Raw genomic sequence first — 7,393 nt, forward strand, 5'->3', positions numbered from 1 at the left:
AGTCTTTTTCTTCCACAGTTCGAGTTAGTCTTGCGATTGCTTCATTCATTTGAGCAAGCTGTTCCTCGACTGAAGTTGCTCCAGCGGTCATGACTTGCATGGCTGAACTGCCGCTTGAATCGTCATCGGAGAGCATGGATTCGGAGTATTCCCTTGGTCTTTCCTCCCTTGGTGCCCTTAGTGAGGCTAAAGTGATCACAGGCTCATGCCTCGGGTACTCTCGTTCCCCTGGCAGAGTTGATGCAGAGGTGAAAGAGGTGGCAGAATTAGCTTTTGCTTTGCTTCGAGTCGTGACACCCAACGTGACACCACTTGCGACGAGGGCGCCTTTGTTCTTTGCGCCGGTTATGGGAACAGCTTGAGCCTTCCTTGACGTCATTGATTTTGGAAGTGTGCTTATATTCCTTGAACGGAGGAAGAGATGAGAGGTAGAGATATCCCACCGGGCGTGCCAATTTGTGAACACGGAAAATTCCTGAAACGAAAGAGACAAGAACAACGTGCACAAACAAATATTTGTATTTGATGATTTTGGGTTACAATCTCTCACTATTTTGATCCTCTGATTCGATCTCCGTAAGGTGTTGATTAGTGGATGTTTCGTTGATCCAAGGGGCGTCGAGGCTTGATCTTGGATAAACAGTTGGAAGTTTCTTCAAAGGGCCGTGGGCTTGATCTTTGAAGGTGGATTTGAGCGGATCTTCAAGGGCTTTTGGGCTTGATCTTGAAGAACAGTGATGAACGGATCTTCAAGGGGTTTTGGGTCTGATCTTGAAGGACGGTTGGATGTGTGGATTTGTCGACGTTTGTTGATCCAGAGGGCCGTTGGGGCTTGATCTTGGAAGAATGATGAACGAAGAACACTTTCTTCAAGGGCCGTCGGGGCTTGATCTTGAAGGTGGATGATTGTTGATCCAAAGGGCCGTTGGGGCTTGATCTTGGATGAACGGATGATGAACGATGGTGCTTTCTTCAAGGGCCGTCGGGGCTTGATCTTGAAAGAGCGATGGACGAAGAACGAAGAACGAAGAGAGCTTTCTTGATTCTTCGGGAACTTGGATGCTTGAGAGCTTCGGAGTTTCAGAGCTTCAGAGCTTCAAGGTGTAATATGAATTGGTCCCTTTAAATGAATGAAATGGGCTTGTATTTATAGAATTTTCCAAGGCCTAATTTTGAATATAATATTCCAGATGAAATAAGTCGTTTCTGCCAAGTGTAGACACGTGTCCTATTTGATGACTTTTCCAACTCATTTCAATTTGCGTTGAGTCACACGCTACGTGTAAAATTTATGTAATACATGAGCGTTGACACTTTGATTTATCGGTCAACATTTATTTACGAAATTTCGATGTCTACATAAACATTCAGAGATGAAGTAACAGGACAAAACTTTTCAACGGTGAGAAACAAAAAGGCACGATTTAACGGTTATTTTAACTTTACAGGGGAATATTGCGCGATGAACACATATTTTGTCGCACAAAGTATATTTGTGCGACAAAATATTGTATTTGTCCCGCAAGTGTTTGAAATTTCAATTAAGGCATTTTTTTTCAGCGGAAATTTTAAAAAACTTGCGCGACGATTTTTAGCCTTGTGAGACAAAGGCTCTGTCGCGCATATTCTATATTTTAACCCCAACTCTCCTTCTTCCCCTCACTTCCCTCTTCTTCCTTTTTTCCTGCTTGATACCCTCTTTCTCCTTCCTCTGTATCTCCATCTGTCTCTCCGGCCGTTGCGACTTCGTCTCCAAGAGGTAATTTCCTCTTTAGTTTTCATTTTCAATTTTCTTTATTTACAAATTGGGGGTTCGAATTAGGGTTTTTTTTGTTTTTTTTTTTTTTGTTTTTCAAATTGGGGGTTAGAATTAGGGCAGTCGGGTTAGATTTAGAGTTCGTAAATTGCGGGTTACATTTAGGTTCTTAAATTAGAGTTTTTAGGGTTCTTAATTGGGGTTAGATTTAGGTTTTAAATTAGGAGAATGATTTTGGGCAGTGAGGTTAGATTAGGTTTTCTTAATTTGGGGGTTAGATTTAGGATGCTTCACTGGGGGTTAGATTAGGGTTATTAAATTAGGGGTTTTTAGTTTCAAGTACAGGGTTCGAATTAGGGTTTTTTTTTTTAATTTAAGTATAGGGTTCTTAAATTAGGGATTTGTTAATGTTTTCCTATGTTCTATGCATCCACAACATTGCACTTACACTTTTCCATATGCAACAATCCTTTTATTTATTTATCTTTATATTGTATAATTCACCTTTTTAATTATCTTTTTATTACGATTAAATGAAATATATTTATGTTTGTAGTTTGTATGTTGGAATTTAAGATATTGTAGGATGTGTTCTCAATTGTAGGTTTGAAAGAAAAAAATTGAATTACACTGTACATTTGTGGAATAAGTTTTTAGAGATTTGCATTGTAGACTGCCACGATTTCTTGATATATAATGGGGTATTAGCCTTTGTTGTTGCCTTATTAATATGATAGACGGTTGCGTTGCTTGTTGAATTCGGCCTCCCAATTTTGAAGTTACATTTTTAGGAATGTCATGAATGGATTCTTTCCTGGGTCTGGCTATACTTAATTCACCAAGAAGGACAAAAAATGGGAAATTTATATGTAAAATATGTTTTCAGCCAAATAGGGCAATGTCATGGTGATTGGGTATAACAAACCAATAGGAACACATTAAATCAAATGAAATCTGTTTGTGAACTCCATTATGATTATTATTCAAAGATATGGGAACCCACATGATATAAGCAAATATGGATTTTACTAGTAAATAATGATATGCTCTCTCTCACATTATTAGTTTGTTATGAGGTCGTTATTTAAACATAAGGTAGTAAGGATATCCAAGGCACCTCACGTTTGTTTGGTTTTAGGTAGTAAACTTGTAAGGATGTCCTTTATGCTAGTTTCTTCTTATAAGTTATAATTGTTGGGTCTATATCCTATCTTAATTGATTAGTTTGTGTATAGTATATCAATTTTAAGTTTAGTTTCTGCTAAACTTGAATTGGGTTTAGAATTAGGGTTTTTAAATTTCGTTTTAAATTTAAGTTTAAATTATTAGCATGTGTACGACAAGTTAAATCTTTGTGTACGAAACAAATTGATTTCTAATTTTGTAGATGTCACACCTCATTAGAACCCAAAGGGCGATGACTTATACACTTAGTCCAACGGCTACACCTAGTCCGTCGACTACACCTACTACTGCCGCCACTACTCCGGCAGAGATGGACCATAGACCGGTCAATCCGATTGACCCAGTTGGTCCTCTAATCCCACAAGCGCAGGCATCGTTGACTTCTTCAGTGGCGTTGCCTGTTAGTGCCTGACTTACTCACCAGCGCCCCCGCAGTACGGACCAGATGTCGCCATCGGGATCCACAACTGATGCCTTAGGTACACAGTCAGGTATACAATCCTAATTCACTCCCTCATTCCCATGTTAACTCAATTTTGTTATTTTAGGTTCAATTTGTTATGTCATGTCATGTAAGGATTAAAAAGTTTCCATTGTTTTCTCTTTTTTTGTTCGTAATTTCTTCGCTTTCAGAAATGGGTTTTGTCATGAAATCGAAATTGTGTGTATTTCGTAATTCATGTTTGTTAATTTTTATGGTTTTGCAATTTTTTTTTTGTTAATTTATGTGTCATTTCTTAGTTACTCAAATGGGTTTCTCACGGAATTGAAACGATAGTGTTGTGGAAGAGATTTGACGCTGAGGAAATGGCAAAAATGTTTAACTGGGAAATGAAAACCTTGGTAATTATCTTGAAGCAAAGTTTTTAGAGTCGTAGAAGTTTCGATTGTGACTGTCAGAGTCTTACAAATGTCAATGTGGAAGAGGTTATATGGAACTGTTTGCTATAGCAGCTTAGAATTCTTTGCCAAGCCTGTTGCCAGCAATGTTTTCAAGCCTGTGTATACAAGCTCGAAAATTGGCTGTCTTGGATGGCAGTTGTCGCCATTTTTAGAAGTTTGTTGTGGTATTTCAAAACGCTTAAATTGGAAATCATATATACTTAAACTCAGTTTTGGAGCATTGTGGATGACCAGTGGCCTTACGTTTTTGCCCTTCTATTTTTGCTTTGTTTGCCTTGTTGTTTTCTGTTTGCTGCAGTGAAAAGTCGATTTTGCCCATTCGCTCCGCACGTCCGTCATCCTTGATTTGTTCCCTTCATTTGTGAAGTTTCTTTTCGGCTTAATCCTCTGCGTCTGCTGCTCTCTCTTTCTCTTATCCCTTCTTTATTCTCCCTGCTTATCTCCAATTTTTTGCTATTCTTAAATATTATGTTGATTGCCTCGAAAAATATTAGGGGGAAACTTCCTGATTTTCATCTTTTAAGCTATCTTATTTATGCTATCTGACTTGAGGAGGGTTTTACACCTAGTATGTTCTAATTAGGAGAAAGGAAATAGTGGCCTTAACCAAAGAAGTAGCTGTGATGCTCAATAAGTAACTTTCAGGAGAAATAGAGGAAGAAAATGTATGCGAATGTTAACTGATCAATTTTGTTATTTTAGGTTCAATTTGTTAAGTTATGTCATGTAAGGATTAAAAAGTTGTCATCGTTTTGAACCTTTTGTTAAATTGTTGTGATCATTGTGTTGGATACGTATATTGTTTATGTTATTTTCAAGGTTTTGGTAAATATTTTAAGTATAGGGGAGGCTATGCTGAAATTTTAGTAGGATTTGTTATTAGTTTTGGGTTAATGATTTTTTTTTTCATCTCTTTGCAGCAAAGAAAAACATCCAGAGACCTTGCCGGCAATTGAAGACAGCGAAGGTCACCCGGGTGACCAACGGTCGTATCCCAATCGGATACAATGAGCGACATCGGGTAGCACCAATGGTAGAGTAGCATAGTGCATTGGCCCACGACATTGGGCATGTCGTGCGGACCTTTTTCCCTATGCGGTGGAAGTCTTGGAAGGCGATTCCGGAGGAGATGAAGAACACGGTGCGCAACCAATTGTCTGTAAGTAGCGTCGCCTTTAATGCTTTTCATGTAAAATTTATATATTTCTATTTATTGCTGTCTTTTATTACTAATACTTTCAAAATATTTGTTACATTGCAGACAAACTACAATTTGGTGGACATGGACGATGACATGTTCGTGTACCTCAATCGGCTCTTCTCAGAAGGCTACAAGCAATGGAAGAGTGACCTGCACCAATGTTTCCAGCAATTTGATGATCCGTAGGTTGCTCTAGAGGAGGGTTGTTCGAAGGAGTTGGAGGACCGACAAGACAATTGGGTTTGGCTTTGCGGTCATTTTCAGGAGCCGAGCTATGTGGTGCATTTTTAATTACGACTTATTTCATATTTTACTCTTTTTAATTTCTACAAATGTTTATTATTATTTTTTTAATTTTCTTTGAGTATTACAACTAATACATTTATTTTTTTTATAACAGAAGAAGGCGAAGACGAACAAGATAAATCGGGAGAAAAAGACTATTCTCCACCATTCGGGTTTGAGGCCTTTCTCCTATAGGATGGAGGCGCGACGGAAGGTAAATATTACATCTTTCACTTCCAATTTTAAAATGTCACTAATAATTTTTTTTTCTTACTAACATTTTCCTTTATCTTTTTCAATTTCAGGAGGGTTCAAAATTTCCGGAGATCGACGTCTTTTGCTGACGTTTATGTTCGGCCTGGGAATGAGTTGACTGAGTCCCTTCATGTAAGTAATTTCTTATGCATTCAACATTTATACTAATTATTTCAAATTGTTTTCTATTAATAATCCTTTTTTTTTTCATAGGCCACTATGGTGGAGAATAGTCAGTCGGTGCTTCAAGTGTCTGCCTCCCAGCTTCCCTCGGACATGTCGATTGAGTCTGTGGATCCTCTTGAGGATGCAGGGTTTCACATCATCACAGAGACGTTGGACCAGACTTTCGGTCGGAAGCCAGAGACTTATTGTCGGGGGATGGGAAATGCCAGGAGGTAGGAGAGTAAAGCCTCGTCATCCTTGCAGTCAAAGGGTCAGGTTACGGCTTTAGCGCAAGAAGTCACTGGCCTGAGGAGTGAGCTGGCATCGTATAAGTCTCAAATGTCGATGCTTGTACAAGCCCTCAGTTCCTCCAGAATACATCTCCCTGGTTTTTTTGCACCATTGCCCTCACAACCCTTCCACATCGAGCAAGCACAGCAATCAGGCCCGTCGACCTTTGACCCCGTCCCCGACCAACACCAAGATCATTCGAACGACACTCCTATAGATTTTTCCGCCTTTTTTTCATAGTTTTGTTCCTGCTTTCTTTGATAACTTCATATTTGTACGTACATTTTTATTTATATTATAAATAAAAATTGTTTTTTATTCATTAATTTGCTTTTTTTTTTGTCATTAGTATGAAATCTTTTTTTTTTTTAATTTTCCTTGTATTCTATTTATTTATTTTTAATTAAAATTACACTTGCGTAACGTCGACTAGTTGTCGCGCAAAATTAAGCACGTCTTATAACTTCGTCATGCATTACCATGAGCCTGTTATATTTTTCGTCGCTCACACTTTTCGAGACGAATTAGTCACAAAGAGCACTTGTACCCCTTTATATCGTACGACGAAAATTTTCGTCCATATTACTTTAGCGAGACGAATAGTAAAGCGTCGTGCAATTTTTTTTTGCATGACGAGTTTGAAATTGTTCATCGCGCAATGTCTTTTTTTACGACCTTTCCGCGACAAAATACGTGCAATAATTTTCCGGTCGCCATAGTTTTTGTGCGACCTAATATTGATTTGCGTGATAAAATCTCCATTGTCACGCAAACTGTTTAATTTAGTAGTGGATGACCAAAATCAGAATAGCAAACACAATATTTTTGTATTCAATTTAATCACAACTGCCCAAATCACCAGTTTTAACAGAATAGCAAACAAAATATTTATGCATTCAATTTGATCCTAACTGGTTCATTATCTTTCGAACAAGAACAACCAAATTTTGATAATGTCTAGATATCACAACAATATGTCTTGAAGAAGATGAGAAACCAAGACCACTAATTCTTCTGCAAAACTCAAAATTCATCTTCCTCTTAATTTGAAATTTCAATCGAAACAAAAAGCGGAAGCATGCATCATATAAATTGAAATGCCTAATTATTTATTTTCATATATACACCGTGAATGATATATGCCAATACTAAATCATAATCCATTGATTATGGAAAGCAAACTCATATACGAGTTGAATTCGTAATGCCTCGTATTGACGTGCGTTAAAGCCTGTAAGCATGTATATGTTAGCTCTCAAGCCCAAGGGAAGAGCCCAACTCAAAAGACTAGCCTGATAGGTGAGAGGACCCCTAGGACTTAAGAACCACTACACCATTTCTGGTGTAGCCGA

At 38.0% G+C, this 7,393-nt stretch overlaps 1 long non-coding RNA gene across 1 annotated transcript; it reads left to right on the forward strand.

Moving 5' to 3' along the window:
* Positions 1-1,637: 1,637 nt before the first annotated feature.
* Positions 1,638-6,310, forward strand: LOC114823490 (uncharacterized). Its single transcript, XR_003771547.2, has 7 exons — positions 1,638-1,759; positions 3,144-3,432; positions 4,765-5,003; positions 5,106-5,324; positions 5,446-5,544; positions 5,636-5,717; positions 5,799-6,310. It is a non-coding gene; the product is annotated as an uncharacterized lncRNA (long non-coding RNA).
* The last annotated feature ends 1,083 nt before the right edge of the window (positions 6,311-7,393 follow it).

Source organism: Malus domestica, chromosome 14 (genome assembly GCF_042453785.1).
Source record: "Malus domestica chromosome 14, GDT2T_hap1".
Taxonomy (NCBI): Eukaryota; Viridiplantae; Streptophyta; class Magnoliopsida; order Rosales; family Rosaceae; genus Malus; species Malus domestica.